Source organism: Corvus cornix, chromosome 10, assembly GCF_000738735.6.
Source record: "Corvus cornix cornix isolate S_Up_H32 chromosome 10, ASM73873v5, whole genome shotgun sequence".
Classification (NCBI taxonomy): Eukaryota; Metazoa; Chordata; class Aves; order Passeriformes; family Corvidae; genus Corvus; species Corvus cornix.
The window spans coordinates 9,122,096-9,139,578 of record NC_046340.1 but is presented as its reverse complement, the minus strand read 5'-3'; positions in this window follow the sequence as shown (position 1 = coordinate 9,139,578).

Sequence of the window (17,483 nt, the reverse complement as noted above, 5' to 3'; positions counted from 1 at the left end):
CTCTGCATGCAAAACACTGTAAAAATGCAAAAACCTACAACTGGCACAGTGTAATTTTTATGCTGCCAGCACATCCCAGAATGTGGACATAGTGCCCTAAGGTGGTTTTTTTTTCTATGGGAGACTTCATTCCACAGCAACCAAAACACGGCTGGATCCCAAAAAACATTGTAAGTATTAAAAGACTCTGGCCTGTCTGCTACTAATGGAATCTCCAGCTCTTATGCTACTTGTTAAAACCCTTGAGCTAATAAAGCACTCATCCAAACTCTGACTTTGGGCTGACAAATGCATAAAATCATCCAAACCCGATCGAACTCAGTTTAAAGATTGAATTCTGGGGCAATTAAAAAGATAAATAGCTGAAACTTGAAAATAAAGACATAGCCTAAGGTAATGTTCACATTTTAAAACTTATTTGAAACCCTCAAAGTTTTCACGGTAAAGACAATTTTTAGCTTTACTACCAGCACTGGAAGTTAAATCTCACTGTAACTTGCCTGAATGAGATGAGTTGCATACTGGCACCTCTTGTATAAGTTTAACAAGAAACACTGGCATTAAGGACCAGTAAAACCTGGGGTTGTTTCCATTAATAACCTTCACTGCTTAAGTGAGACCAATAAGGAAAAAGGGGCTTCAAAAATAGAAGTCATTGGATGGACCATTGATACTGTCTTTTCTCTGCTTCTGAATCTGTGGGAGTACAAAATGTTATTACAGTTTTCAGATTTACATGAACAAACAATGATCAAAACCGCTGCCTGCACTTCTAATCAGCCACTGGGCTTACAAAAGGAATCTCTGACTCTTTTGTCACAGCTGAATTTTTTTCCAGTCTCAGTTGTGTTTGGGAAAAAACCACAGATTGGTGATTTAGGCTGCTCTGTGAGCCAGCTAATCTTGACTCTTCTAGATTCTTTTCAGTGCTAGCTGGGTAATACTTGCATTGAGTTACAGCAGCCTCTTGTAAACCCTTTTCCACTTCACTGGTGTGGAAGTGTTTCAGGTTCCTCAAACATCCTTCAGCCTCAGGGTCAGACAGGGAAAGGCATCGGCTGTTTCATGTGTGATAAATGCTCTAAACATTTTGCTAAAATGATTGAGGCCAAAGTCCCAAAAACACTGTATTCATTTGTCCTTTTCAGTCTGTCCTGCTCATGAATCTCCTTTTTCAGAGCCCCACTCGCATTATGTCACCAGTCTGGCTCTAAGTTGCTTGGCTATTCCCTCCCTGTTGGCTCATATTTGCCTCTTCTGAAGTGAATTTGCCTCTTTTGAAGTGCCCCCCCCTACCCCATAGCCTTGTGTTTCCACTGCATCACTTTCCTGACTTGCCTGGCCACCCTTGCTGGGACAGCTGCACCGTATCTTTATTTCTGACCCCAAAAACCTGGGGAAGATGAGGCTGCTCCATGACAATACTGGTACAAACCTATTTCTGTAGAAATAACAACAGTAATAAAGTAATGTGTTCTCTGCAGAGACTTTGCCAGACGTAATGTTGTGACTGGCTATTTATCAGAGCTGTAGGCTATTTATCTGTGATGTTATCCATGCTTTTTTTTTTTTTTTTTTTTCAGGAAAAAGACATTTCTGTTAAAGCTTTCTTTTATTAAAACCCAAATCTCCACAGAGCTCTTCCACTTCCAACATGGGAAATTTTTACCCAGTCCTAATTTTTCTTTATCTAGTTCTGTAGACTTTATTTACCTGGTAGCATTTGTTGCCATGTGTGATTTTTCAATTCAAATTATAATTAAAGCACTTTGGAGACTTGGAGTAGACTCCTACCTTTGCCAGAAATTGCGTGCTCTCAGTTCTTGACCTTGAAATGAGGGACAGAAAGAATTCCTGTGTCATTTTGTGAGATTAGAGGATGATTTTTCAAGGCTTTTCAACTCCCATACCTCATGATATGTGTGTGGGGCCAAATTTAACAGAATTTCTGTTGTTGGTACTTCTCTGTGCTGTGGTAACCTGAGAAATACTTCAATAAGGTAGGACAGGGTGTGCTTCCAGTAAAGGGTGAAAGTGAAGATGGCCCTTACCTTTCCTTGAGACTGTTCCATTCATTATTGTTGATGAGCTTTTCAGAGTCAAGATTCTCACAATCTTCTTTCAGAGATGGGGACAAAAGTTGGTGACAGAAGATGGCAATGGGTTGCATGGCCCCTGGTAGTGCAAGAGGTTTGGCATCCCAGTTGAGTTTATAGTATTTATTTCACTGCAAAATGGTTTCATGGCAAGCAGTTTCTTACTGTCAAAGGTACTTTCCATCCACGTCATAAATTACAATGAGCTTTGACAAGTCCTTCATATTTGGTTTCCTCTCTCCTCGCCCCAATGTGTTGGAAAAATGGCTTGATGGATATTTTGAAAGTTGACAGGCCAGTGGATCTTTCTGAACTAAAGTACATTCTGGGTTTAGTGGCATCACAGAAACCAAGGGGGAGAAAAGGGAATAAAATGACATATTATTCAAGGATTTTTTTTCTACAGCAACAAACTGTGAACTTTTAAATATTATCTTTGAAGAGAGGAGAAATCTGGGTTTAAAACCACAGTTCTGATAACATCAGTGAAGCTCTGTTAAAAACATAACCTGTTGTGGGTTTATAAATATTTTTGTTTTATGACACTTTCATTTTGTACATATTTTGTGTATTTAAAGCAGTGAGATTCTTATTAATTGATTTTTTAACTCTTCTTTCTCTGTTGCATTAGAATATTTTCCAGTAGTGTATGCTTACTAACTCTGAGTATTCAGAAATTGAGATTAAGCTGTGATTTCAGTTTTCTAATCACTGTTCTTCTTGTGTTTTTTTTTTTAATTTCATTTTTCAAATGTATAATTTATTTGGTTCATTGTTGTACATCAGGAAGATGCCCGAGCTCTTGATTATCTTCTTTTCATCAAACCAGAGCACATGTTCTTCATAAGAATCTCTGCTTTAATGTCATTAAAATTGCATTTTCCCCTTAGAAAAGGTTTTCTTAAAGTTATAATTTCTTTTGACATGAATTTAATGCATTAACATCACTTCTATTAATGTAGCTGGATGCAACATATAATAAAATCCAGTGAGGTCAATGCCTAGCAAAGAATTTTGCGAGAAAAGGCATTTGAAATGTGATGTTTGAAAGTATGTATTTATTTCCTTATCAGTGGTTCTAACAACAGTTTGGCCCAGCTGACAAGCTGGAGTAGACTCCTCAATTTAAACCTTAGTTCTAGTATCTTTTGGTCTTCATTCAGCTTCAGATGCCTTCCTGCTGAAGGCAACAGCCTCCAGAAATGGGGCTTTTAGTAAGACCATGAATCAGGGCAAGGGGAATCCTCAGCATTTACTGGGCATTTCACCCAAGCAGAATCTGCATAGGAACATCAGGGTGTGCCCCATGATCCAGGGTGATAATGGTAGTAGTTCTTTAGAGGAAAGCAGCATGTCTTTCCTGGGAATTCACAGGCCAGGACATATCCCTATGGTTTTGAGCACGGAATTTTGGTCAAGACACCAGCATTGTCCCCTGTGCTTTTTGAAGAGTGTTGTGCCCTCTTTAGTATCCATCTGGATGAGCAGGAGAAATCCAGACTGGACAAGTGTTAATTTGTCATTTGAAGGGGGTCATTTCCTCATCATAATGCTGACACACACAGAGCCTTCTGGAGCTCGGTTTAGCTGGGGGAAGGAGTTACCAGTCAGCAGTATCAAAACTTTATTTCCAGATTTTCTTTCTTTGGTTCTTAATTCCTAGCTAAAAAGGTTCCTAATTAGACATTCCTAATGTGTGGAAATGCCAGTATGAAACATTACTGAGGTGAAAGGAGAAACTTCTCCTGAAGTTGGTGTACTGGGTTATTGGCAGATGGAGAACAGAATCCAGGCCCTGATATGTGCCTGCTGGGAATCCATCCTGTGCTGTGCTTTGCCACTCTTTTGCTTTGTAAATCTAAATAGGGGCTTTTCTTGGGTTTTAATTTCTTGATTTTGTTTGTTGCCTTGGCACTGCAGCTTACATGACTGGACAGCTTTCACAAAGTCCCTTGCGAAGTCTCAGCCTGGTGAGGTGCTAATTAAATGGAAGTTGTTATTGAAGTGGGAGGGGGAGTGAGAGTTCAGGGCTACCTTGTTTATATACTCGTTTAGCTGATGACCTCAGTTAAACTAAACAGGAAAGTTTCAAATACTTGTGAAATCACAAAACTTCTGTTAACGCCTATTAGATATTTCTCAAAGCTTTATTGATTCAGTTAGGATGCATCCTCAAATGTCAGGGATGGATCTTAGGTAAGATCTCCTCCATCTCCAGGAGTGTGTAAAAACAATAGCAGCTCCAAGGTCTTGGGTATAAAGCCAGTCCTTCCTCCCTTCAGCACAGTGACAAATTTCACCAAAACTGTCCTCATCTTAGCTTTTCTCTTTTGTAGCTGCTTTGTTTCGTGCTGCTGTTACCATTCTGCACAATCAAAAGGGCCTTGTGACTGCCTGCTATTGAGAGCCAGCTGAAATTCTAAGGTCCAAGGAAGCTATTCAACAAATTTATCTATTCATATCTCTAATCTTCTAACAATTCTGGGAATCATATTTCACATTGACCTGTACATCTTACTTTATATAATCATTTAAGGTCACTTAGAATGCATCACTAAATGTAATGCTCTTAAAATGGTAATTGCAGTCAAAAAAGGGTTATTTGTTTTGAGTCATGAAAGGAGAGACACAACCACTTTTATTCACCTGGTGCTTTGTAAACAAAGCTTTACCCTTGGGGTAGTCAACGTAATGTCTTTAGATGAAGATCACAACTTGTTAGGTGATAAGAGAATCAAGTAAACACCCAGTACTCTGAAAGCTTTACATAAAGGACTTATGTGTGGTTTTTTGAAATTACTGTGTTTGTTAAAATTGGGTGTACAGCTTAGTGCAAAAGCAGGTGGAGTAAGAAGAGTAACTTTGTAAACTGCTCATGGGGCATAAATTTATCTTCCGCTGAAGAAAAAAAAAAGAAAAATGGTAAACGGATTACTTTGGGTCTTAGTTTTGAATTTGCTTTGAATTCTGGAGGAACTTTGGCAGTTGTTGGATTCATTTTTGCCATGCTACATATAAAAAAAATCCAACAATTTAGTATTTGGCTCTTTATCTCAGCAGTATTAGGAGCACTGAATCTGTAACAACCCTAAGCTTGGCTGAGCTAGCTTTGCTACATAAAGATTGGAAAAGGTGAGGTAGCCCTTTTCTGAAATTGGAACAAGGAGACATGGAGACACAGTCAGAAATCAGAGACAGGAACCCAGAGCAGGGTCAGGACAGGGGCCTGAACAGTCGCAGATCTCTCAGTTTCTCCTGAAGTGGAAGAAGCTTCATGAAGTCTGCTTCCTCCTGTCTGACTTGCTCCTCTGCCTGGGTTATGCATCCCAGAGGTGGTGGTGGCTATGGCCTCAATGATGAGACAGAAGGGGCTTCACTTGTTGTGGTCTCTTAGCTGGAGACAGTGGTTTGACCATTTGTAAATAAATCTTCAGTGTTGCTGCCTGAGAAGGGCCTCTACCTTTTATCTGTATCATCTAAGAACTAAGGAGTTTTATTCTGGCATGTTAGAAAAATCAGTGTAGGCAATAAGTTGGAATGGCACAGTCACAGCATGTCATGTCAAAAGCCATGAACAAAAGTCAGATGGAATTTGGGAGTTCACTTTGAATCTGCCACAGTTACCAGAGTTTGGGTCTTGCTTTCCGATGTTTCCTGCTCCCTCCAGGACCTGCACCTTTCCATCATCTTGTCTTCTTAGTGATAGATATTGCATTTGCACAAGGGAAAAAGCCCACTACATTATAGAGAGAGAAGGCCCAGTATAGTTTTTTTCCTCAACACTGTTTTCAGGACCTGAAATCTGGTAGATACAGGGGCCCAGAGCTGTTACATGAGGACAGGATCGATTCAGTCAATCAGAGGGAAAACCTACTGTCAGGCTCCCAGACCTTTAACCTGCTCCTCAGAATTATTAGAACTCCCAAATCTCTTTGCAGGCCTTTTCTATTAGACAGATATTCCCATGTTTTGATTTTTTTGCTCCAGAAGTAATTTTTTTTATAATTACCTTCATTGAACTGCACTTACCATCTGTGAAGTGAGAGGCACTTAAATGATTTATTAGCCTGAGTTCCTAAAATGTGCTGAACAGCATGGGATTGATCTTGGCTAGTGACAACCACAGGATACATGACAATGGGTAGGTGGCCAGTGTTTGATGGAGCATCGTGCTGTGCTGTGGATCTTGCTCTGTGGGAGTGTGTTGGCTCCCTTCCAGATGTACAGGAGATCGATAAAAGGCAGGTGTGCCTTGGCTCAGAAATACAAAGAAATATCTTGAAGCACAGTTCTCCTCCTGAAAAAAAATCATAGGGCACTGTACCTCTTGTTTCTGAGGTAACTCCCCCATAAAAGGCTCTATAAAACTTTTGGCCGCAAAGAAAACCTTTCTGGAGTAAAAAAATGGATTTGGATTCATTCTTGTCTGTGTGCTGACTGAAATCCTGAAGGCTGATTTTGGTCCTTACTCTGTTTCTTCTCTTGCAGGTAGCGTCCATGGAACATAAGAGGCTTTCACAGGCTTTCCTTTACCCTGTACTAGGTGGTTAATGCTCAGTGGGGTTTGGCAGAGGTAGCACAGTGTGGAGCACAAAGTGGATCTAGCTATGAACATCACTGGCAGGCAGTGAAAGGCTGTAGGTGTAAGCACTGCTTAGGAGGGGAGTGTAGTTCCTAGCGAAGCAGGACACGGGAAGGAGGAAAGCAAAACCCTATCTCTGGTAATAGGCAGGGGCTCCTGACTTACATCTCCAGCTGCAATCTCATCTGAGCAGAGGCTGTGAGACCCTGCTACTCGCTGAGCTTCCCCTTGTAGCAGAGACCACAACTTCTGCTGACCTCAGAACTCAGCAGGAGCTGAGGTGAAGCAGCTCCAGCCCTTCACAGGGATGAGATGCCACCAAGCAGCTGATCTCACAGATGCAAGTGACTGCAGGTGAGCCAGGGCCTGCTCTGTGCAGATTGCCTGGAGGATCTTCACAGGAACATTGGCAAGGAAGAGGAAGTTGCAAAGCTGACTTCAGTGGTGAGTTCCTGCTGGGGGTTAAGCATCTGCCGTCCCCTTCGCTCAACACAAACTGACAGAGTGAAAAATCCAGTACAGACACTGTGTTAATCTTTCTCTTCCCCACCCAGTTTAACATATGCAGAGAAACACAGGACTGAGCTTAGAAAGAATAACGAAAGGGATGTGTTGGTTTAGTTCAAGCCATGGAATAGCTTGGACCAACACTATGATTTAACAAAAGGGTTCCAGATCTGGCTGTGTGTTGCAGTAGTAAACAGAAGCTGTCCTGTGGCTGGCAGCTGGCAGAGAGGATGACATGTGGGGCTCTCTGAGGACAGACTGCAGGAGCAGACAGCTCGGTGGCTGAAATGATGTAAGTTGACAGGGATCAGCTACAAAGCCATCCCACAGCGTTTCTGTACCCCCCCCACTCCCCTGCCATGTTGGGCAATACAGCCCATGCGTGGTGTCCTGCCTGGCAGGGCAGGCACTAGTACAGGGAGGGCACAGAGCTAAATCAGGCAGCAAATGAGCCAGGAGAGGAAAAGGAGGTGTGAGAACGTGTTGGCAGACTGGATGGAGAAGATGGGGTTGGTGGGGAGTTATCACTGTGCCTTGGGCTCAGCTTTACATTTGCAAGGTGGTTAAAGGCCTGGAGGTGAGTAGGAGGAAAGCCTCACCATGGGAAGTTGTGCAGTGTGTTGGGTCTGATCCCAGCTCCTGAAATTTCTGGGATTTAGCTGCCATTCAGAGCTGCACAAACTGGCATAGCTGTTACTATGTTTGTGCTCTGTACTTAGATGATATTAATCCAGGTTTTGGAATCTGAGCAACCACATCTACCTAGAGACAGGGCATTCCTCTGTCCTCTAGTGATTGTTCTTAGAAGCTCAGTTGCACCACTTTAATCAATATACAACTTCACCAGCCAGACAGTAGGTGTTGATGAAATTATCCCTCCACTTTTCTCACAGTTATCTTTCCTAAAGTGAAGGTTCTCTTGTTTTGCACTACCTGCACTGTAGCTGTTTTTCCTCTATTCTGAAATGCCCTGAACTTGGAGTTAGTTCAAACTTAGCTCTGTGTTTATGAGGGTCAGGAGAGGTCAGACTTGGTTACCTTAAGGAAGCACAAAAAGAGTACAGGGAAAAGGAAACCTCAGGTAATGCTCCTCTTTGCTGGCTGATCCATCCATATGCCCTAAAGAGCGGCATGTGGCCAAACGGAGTTGGTGAGAAGCAGAGACAGATGGCAACATGTGATCTGGAAGGAACACAGGGTTTTACACCCAGTCAGAGATGCTAAACCAGAGCCCTGAATACTCACGATTCTTGTGGTGTAGTTGACATAATCGGATTCATTATCCAAATATCAAGATTTAGGCTGGCCTCTACTCCAAGGATTAATTTTGGTTTTGTCTTTATTTTGAATCTGGCCTTCTGCCATAAAGTGTTATTCCTTTGGACCTCCAAATGAATGAGCAGGTCCAGTTAGAGTGGACAAACAGCCCAGAGGAGCCAAGTGGTGAAAAAGACAGATCTTTGCAGGTGGCAGCTGGGGGCTGCATTGAAAACTTTAAAGGATCTTTCAGCTGAAACTCAGGTCTTGTCCCTTTCATTTTACAGATGCTCCCCTGGCCCCTTCTGGCCCTACAGCCTGGACTGCAGGAGCTGATGTACCAGTGGAGATGTGTTTGCTGGAGAAATTGTTACCGAGCCATGGTTTCCTGAGTGACACAATCCATCCCATTCCTGGGAGAGTGATGGGCACACTGTTTACTGCAGCTGGGCCCTTCCTTCCCCTGAGCTGGGTCAGCACCAAGCTCAGGTGAGAGGTGCAGGAGGCTTAGCAGACCCTTCCCGAGTTCAGCAGGCTCCATGCTGGCCAGGGGTGAGCAGGGAGGCAGCTCAGCTGCCAGCTTTATTCAGGTTTCCCTCGTGCTGCTTGCTGTCCTTGGATTCAGAGGGCTTGGGAGTTCAAGGAAGGAAAAAAAAAAAAACAAACGAAGTGAAAAATGGCTGAAGAAAGAGAGCAAAATATTTTTAAAGCTCTGCAACATCAACTCGTGAGTGCTGAATCTGCAGGGCACAACCCAGTGTGAGCTGTCTTTGGGAGGATGGCTCACTTATGCTTAATAATTAAAGGAGTGATCCTTTCCTACTTGCTGCACTAAAGATGAGTGAGGTTTTATCTGTGCCCTGCTAACAGGGCCAGTGACATGTTCATAATGCTGTAGCACATTTCTCTGCACATGCAGAAGAGAGGGCTCGTGGAAAAGGGCCAGAACCACTTAGATCATTTTACCAGGGACACACCAGAGACCAGGAAACACCATCAAGGAGTTGTGTTTCCAGTGTGTAGCACCCCATGTTGTGACATTCTGGTTTACCCCCACCTCCCCCGTTACTTCTGATGACACAAAAAATCATTGTTGTCTTTAGATATGAAAATCAGTTTAACTCAAGCGAGGGCCAAACTGCTGTCAGTGAATTCACATATATGTTTCAATTTAGTTTTGTCACCCTATGAGTAGGAAAACTGCAGCTCTAGGTGAGGTGGAGTCAGGATTATAAACTTTATTTGTGGTATGAAACAAAATTGGATTTCCACAGGTACAGGTAGTGTTGGGTTTTATCCCCCTCCTCTTTAAAGTGCAATCGGGCTTCTCTATATTGGTTTTAAATAATTCTGCTTTGCAAAGCAGGAGGACTCAAGAAATTTCAGAAATAATGCATGCAAAAGCAAGCTTTCATGCTGCTGCTGTCTGTTGGATTCTGCAGCATCCTGGTGTGATGTGTGCGTGTGTGTGTCCATGTGCTTTTTTTGTACTCGCCTGCATATACACACACACCCTCTCTCTCTGTATGAATTGATTATGTTACCCAAATACCTCCTAGGGAACTCACTCTCTTTCTGTGGCTCTGGTACAATTTGTTCTTGAAATTACTCTAGGAATTGTGCAATCCTGTGTTAAACACCCCCACCCTGGCACTGATACAGATTGAAAGCTGATAGGCATTAAGGAGTAGCATTTAAGCAATTGTTTTTCTACTCTCAGATTATTTTCTCCTGATAATTCATTTCTCAGGAGTGATCTAGATCCTTTCTTGTGCCAGGAGGAGGAACTGGATGACCCCACGTGGGGGCCACCTTAAAACCTGTGAATCTGTAATTTTAAACACAGAAACAGAGGTGTTCCAGCAAAGGTGTTCCAGGTCCTCAGTTCCACCCTTCACACACAGGCCAGTGTCAGCTCGTGGTGCAGCTGCCATGGCTGCTTATCACAGATCCATCACAGGTTAACACAGGTTCTGCAGTACCCCAGAGGAACTAGCCAGGGTCAGCATGGCCCAAATTGATGGGACTGCTGGACAAATGGGATGCAGAAACTATTGAGTCAAAGTGGAGAAGCTCCTCAAAAGAACAGTTTTTCTTGTCAGCATGGAGAGAGAGGTGTAAAGACAAGGCTGTGCAGAGGTGAGAACTTGTAAACTCTCAGTTCTCCATGTCAGTCACCATTTCAAGTGTTGCTTCCTCATCTCCTGGGGCAGGACACCTGCTGATGTTAACCTTTCAGTAATACACTGCCCACCTTTGTATGTTAACTTCTTACCTATTGTATTATTTCTGTTTTATGGAATTAATATATTTCCCCAACTGCCAGTCTCTTCTCCTTGGAGAACACTTGGATTTAGCCTTTGTTCTCCTGATGGCATAGGAACTGTGTTGCATTCAGCAGTGACAACCCATGCATGCTGAACATGACCCAAATGCTAGTTAGAGGTGGCAGCATCTCCCAGAGGAGGTACTGAGTGCACCCAGGCACAAACCCTGCTTTTGTGCCTTAATGCTGCTGCCAGAACGCTGCTGATGCATCTAGCATGGAACAAATATTAGCCATTGGGCATTTCTCCCAGAATGTCTTCTCTTGTGCATAGAGAAAATCACCCTATATTTATCTCATTTGTGCACAAATGGAGTGGGTGGTATGTGGGCAGAGTATTTCAGGTTGTCCTCTGTCCTCCAAATTTCTGAAATACACATTTAGCTGATGTCCTCACCTAATGAAGGCATTCTAGATTTCTCAATTATTAGATTTCTGGCATTTTGTTTCATTGTTTTGGTTCCCATAGTACTTTGCACAAATGGCACCTACTCTGTTTTCTGTCCTTCTGTCCTTCTGTCTGACTTGTTCTGTTCCCTGCTGTGTCCTCTACATGAGGATGCATCATTCCATGGCTTTGTCCTCAAGGAAGCACTGGCCAAAGCTGTTTGTGCCTCTGCACTTCTTTGCTTCCCTCCGCTCCCCAGTGTAAAAGCCTACTCACAACCTTCCTGCTTTTAACTGCCTATAAGACTTTTGGGCAATGCAGCAGAGACATCTGTCCTTCGGGCATGGGCCTCTCCCTTGCAGAAGTGTCCCCAGTTCCTGACAAATCTGCTCTTTCAACCTTCTTCTCAGCCAGGTATTAAACTGTGGCTTTTTTGCCTCTCTTTCCAGTCCTGCACAGAGTTATTGGGAGTGTTTTCAGAGAACACTCATTGTCTCCAGTTTCCTTTTCCCAGAGCTTAAATTTTGCTTCCAGAATCTCTTTCCTGCCTTTCTGTACATAATTGGTGCCAATATGGACAAGGCTTTTCTGCAGTAGCTCCTGGAAGCCAGTTCAGACTCCATGAGATCTGCTGCCTTAGCCTTGGCAGTCAAGTCCCTGTGTCACCCCCCCCAGAGTCACAGCCCCACCTGCCTCTCTTCTGATGGTAGGACTCAGCTGCAAGCCTGGACTGTGGTTTTACAGAGGAGCCTTCTGTCTGACTGTGGAAGGGGCTGGGTTCCAGGTGTTTGCTCTTGCTTGGCATTCCCTGTTGTGTTGGCTCTTGTGTCTCCCAGACATGGGCCCTGCTCAATGTTGTGCATTTAAGTCTCAAGCCTGAAGAGCCCAATGCCTGAGTCACTTTCTTGAGTGCTGGCCCGACTGATTTGAAACCAGAATCGACATTTGGAGTGATTCCCTGATTGCCTTTGGCAGAAGGCTTTGGATAAGCAGGCCATCCACTGTATATTCTGACTCCTGGAGTAGCTCTTACCAGGTTGTTCTCCGAGTAGAAACCTGCAGCAGATGGGCACCTGGATCTCATGGACAGGCTCCACCTCGCCTGCTCCTGGGAGATGTCACAACCTCGCCTCATCAGCCCTGTGTGATTGATGCCTGACATCTCCTGTTGCAGGATGTGCAGCGGGGCTGTGACCTGAGTGTGGGGATGTGTCCAAGGCAGTCTGGCACTCTGGTAGTCACTGGTTTGCTGCAGGATTTGGTTTTCCAGATATGTGCTGTTTTGACATTTCTGACAATGTCCCATTGGGATGTATGGATTGTTGATTTTTATAATGAGCTGACCTGTAGTCAGACACACCTAAAGCAGAGGATCCACTTAATCTAAACTCCAAGGTAGAATTTATGGTCTTCTCTAGTTTGCAGTCAAGGTGTGCAGGGTCCTCTACTTTCTGTGACAAATCTATGTCAGTGTGCAACTGCTGCCTTTTGTATTTTTCTTCCCTTTTTATCTGTATTCTGTTCTCTTCCTCCAAGCTGCAGACTATGCACAGAGTCCCTTGCAGAATCCTACCAGCCTTGAAGGCTCATTTGAATTCAGCACACCCCATTGTCCTGCTGAGTGTTCTATCAATGTGCCAACTCTGCCGTATTAACCCAGGAGCAGGGGAAACTGCAAGTCAGTCAATCCTTGGGCTACAACAGGTTTATTTTATTTAATGAATTTTGAGTCATTTTATGGTAGAACTGGGCTGCAATTCCAGCTGAGCCCTTTGTAGCCTGCACATTCCTCTCTGCTGCACACCTCTGGGGTGTGCAGCCAAAAATGTAAATTAATGAAGACAAAGAGGAGAGATGTTCCTGACATGGCTATTCTTCTCTCTTGTTAGGGCACTGATGCTCAGGCAATACTGGAAGAAGCTGCAATATTATCACTTTACTCATCAGAATAACCTTAGTCTTTTTCTTGGGGAGATCTGTGGCAAGTAGCTGTTGACCATCTTATAATTTTCTAGAATTTCTGTCTCTCAATAAAATCCCCATTTCCTGCAGTACTTTGGTATGCAGTATTGTAAATTATGTCATGAGATATTTTTTTCCTTCTAGACATATCTAAAACAACAAAGGTACTTTGATGGAAAAATAAGTCAAGAAACAATGAGTCAAAATCAGAGAGGTGCACAACTGGCATATGCCTGTGATGACTGTGGCCTAAGCTAATTTCTCTTTTAACTTTGCTGTGTTTCTCTGTCTCATGTAATCATAAATAAGTTAAGTACTTTGCAATCTGTGGAATGTGTTTTTTCACATGACCACCATCTGGGCTGCTATTTCTCTGCCCTGTTGTACCTCTCTGTTTGGGTTACTGATAGTTGTCTGTCTGGTACTGTTTGATTTTAGCTTTCTCCCTTAGTTCCTCAACAAGTTACAAGTAGACACTTTCCCTAATTTTATCCTCGAGGTTTACACGTCTCTTAGCCCTAACAAATGTATCTGAATTCCGCAGTTTATTCCTGTCAATACACTGTGTTTCACTGTTAACAAGTGTTTGTCTACAGGAGGAGATATCAGTCAGGAATAACTCTGAGTTATCACTCCATGGAAGCTCCTTTGCCCTTTGGAAATGGATGCAGAGTATTTGTACTGTTATTTCAGAATCTGTGTCTTTTCAGGGAGTCTTCAGACATCCTTAATTTTTCTCCCTCCTATCTGAACTCAGTGCCCTGTGTTGAACAAGCCTTAATTTCAAACCTTCATCAAACCTGCTTTCTCTTTCAGCTGAGATTTTTTCCAGGTGCAGTGGTACCTGAGGTATGGTGGAGATCCACCTGTGAGACTGGTTGTGTGTTAAGGGCTTCCTGAAGTTAATGGAAACCACTCCAAGACTCCAAGGACAATTGGGGCAATCCCTGAGAACACTGAACCAAGCAATTACCAGATGTATTCCAGGCTGCCACTTCCTTAACCCTTCTTTTATTCTATTCCTCATCCCGGTATAATATCAGAATATCTTTTTTTTTTTTTACTCTGAGCAGCATGTTCCTTTTGTGGCTTTTATGATTCTGAGAAGAGAACAGGTAATTTTGAACACTGAGTCACTCTCTTACGCCTAACTACAAGGTTTCTTCCCCCCCAGCTGAGGATAGGGAGTTCTGAAGCTTCCTGTGGCCTTGGTTCTTGGTTTGGTGTGTGTGAGTGTGATGTGCTGCTCCACTTGGCGTGCTCTGCTTGTGGGTAGTTTGATAAGTGATAATCATGGCCTGCAAGGAATGCCAGCCCTGTTGTTGATGCCACTCCAGCTCATGTCTTCATTTTTTCTGGAATTTTATCAGCTACTAGTGGACTTCCTGGCCTTCCCTGCTTAAAATAGGCAGTTGTCCCTTCAACTCTTTTGTGTAGGTGAAAGGAGTAGGACAAGGTTTTAAAAGTAAATGTTTATGTTTAGTTTACTTATTAAATCTCAGGCAATGTTTTCTTCATTCCATTATCTGGGGAAAGAGATGTGTTATCACAGGCTGTTGGAAGCCTGCCCGTGGATTTAAGTAGAATGTCAGAACTCAAAGTGGTCTGAGATGTCCTTATAGATGAGGGAAAAGACAGAAAAGGTAGCAGCTAAAAGCACAGAGGAAGCAGAAATGCCAGAGAAGCATCTGTAAGCCCTGACTTCCTTCCAGCAGTGTGAATCTGCTTATCTCAGTTACCCATCCAAGTGAAAATACTTGCATTAATTTTTGTTACAAGAAAGGCTGAAGCTGTAAGACTCCACGATCACAGTAATAGCCAATTTGGCAACATCCTGACCACTGCTCTCCAGCTCTTTCCCCTTCTCCTGTGAGCTTTTGGTACCTCTGTACCCCTACCCTTATACTAATTCTTCCCATTCCCATTTACCCTTTGCCTTTCAGCTACTGGCACCTCACTAATTCAACTTTTGCTAGTCCAGGATGTTCTTTCAGGGAAGGGATGGGAACCTTATGAGCCTGGAGAGATGAGGTTTTACTGCACATCCCTGAAAGGCAGACATGGAGATTTTGTGCTAGACTTGCCCCGCTGGATTACATGGGGCCCCTAAATCTTCAGGCACCTGAACTGACTGTGGTTTGAAGTTTTGTGAACATTTTGTGGTCATCTCAGTAAGACCCAATTAAACTTGTCTTATGTTATATAATGCTGTGTTATGCTTGTGACCCTACTGGGAAGACCTGGAGGGTTTGTCTGCAGTGTAGTTTTGCCCCTGCTCCATGAAAGTCCAGTGTCCATGGTTACTGGGGACAGTAACGGATAAGAAGGAAGATTCAAGGCTATTTCTTCTCCCTGTGATCAGAAATGCAGCTCCCAGCCCAAAGGGAACTGTGCAGAAAATCTGCGGCAGGAATGATTGTCAGAAGATGTGTGACAGTGTTCACTCACAGCATTTGTCACTGTGCAGCGATTCAGTGACCTTCACTTGCCTTGATTTGGGTGTGCTCAGTGCTCATCCAGACTCAAACAGAAAGCCAAGCTTAGGAGGTGCCATGTGTCTGTCCCCTCCTGGCTGTGTTCTAGAGCTCCTGGGTTTCCAGACTGGAGTTAGAAAGCTGTAGAAATAAGTAGCCTTTGGAGGATGATGCTGGTTTAATATCCTGTTCAACAGCAGGTCTCTTTAGTTGCTTAGAGACACCTGGGCTCTGTAGGAAGTAGAGTCAAACCTGTTCGCTCAGCTCTCTGTTTTACCTTTCTGCACTAACATTCTTCAGGGTTTTAAAAATTCATTAAAACTTTTGTGTGCCAATTAGCAATAGGAGCAGATTGCTCTCACAAGTGGGGAAACAGAAGACATAGGAAGGAGTGTTCAAGGCTGGGCTGGACGGGGCTTTGAGCACCCTGGTCTAGTGGAAGGTGTGGAATAAGGGTGGAACAAGATGAACTTTAAGGTCCCTTCTAACCGAAACCAGTCTGTGATACTATGATTAAGCTCAACAGCTTTAGCTTCTTGGGTACTTCTCTATTGTCCTGCTGTGGTATCAAGTACAGCACAGCTGGAACAGGCTCCGGGACGTATTTCATCATCTGACTGAAATAAACAGGGCTCCAGGAGCGTCAGTGGGAGGATGCCAGGTTAGCCCAGCTGGGAAGCTGCTCACCGCCCTCGGACTCAGGCTAATCTGCGCGGCTGTAGGTAACACTAGAGGTCACTCTGTGACCAGGGATGGAGCCTGCTGGCGTTTGGGGGCCTTGGGAAGGTCAGCGGCTGCTAATCCGTATAAATTGCTGAACTACAAGCAAAATTTGTAGCTCATTATGAAGCACTTTGATGCGGCATCGCTTCTATCCTAACTTCAGATGCCAATCTCCTACAGGGAACAACCCCCTCCCTTCAGAGGTGTGTTCATGTGAGCACCCAGGACAGGGCTGGGGTTTTAGCACAGTTTGGGGACATTTCTGCTGTGCTGGGCTGGGCAGGGTCCCCCACAGCACCTTTCTTTCTTACAGTGGCTGTACCTGCCTTGCTCCTCTGCCGGCTGTCAGCTGTCTGATCAGCAGCGTCAGGAATTCATTTGGCTGATGCTGCCTGGCAAGCCTGGAGGTAAAGATGGATTTAACACAGTCACTAGACAGCTGTGTGCTAAACTCACTGGCTGTGGAACCTATAACGAAAGGATTTAATTTTATTCCCTAATAATCCCTTTTCTCTCAAACAGGTCAGACTAGAGAGGCTACTGCTACTGCTACTGCCGCAGCTTTCAGCCTCCCTGGTGGTGTTACTGGTTTCAGGGCTGGTCAGTCAGGCAAGACATCTCATCTTGGGGAAAAGTTTTCCTTTTAGTATTATTTTATTGATCTCATTTACTTGGGACACTCAAATAAAATTTTCAGTTCCCTGAAATACCTCTTTAGAAGTTATCCTGAGTGAAGGATTTCAGTGATTTCTTCTCCTACCCCTGAAGAGACTGACAATTTTGGGTCAGCTGAACCTATTTGCAAGTTGGTTGCATAGTTAGCAATTAATTCTGGTTGAAAAGTAAGGAATTAAAAATAATTTAAGAAATAATATTAATTTTTTCCATTGCAAAATATGCCTCATTTCGACCAATAAATAAAGCAAGTTCTCACCCTTCCCCCAGTCTCTGAAGGGATCAAAGGTGAAACACCTGATATGAGACTGAACAAAATATTTTACTTGACCTAAAGCATTTTTGGGACGTTTATTTTTTCACTTTGGCCATAAAAAGCAAAGCTGGTTATTTGCAGAGCTTTATTTGCAAGCCTTCTCTTAGCTCCTGTGGAGGCCAGGTGTCTGCTGGCAGGGGAGGGAATATGCCCCATATCCCTTTTTCTCCATGGAAT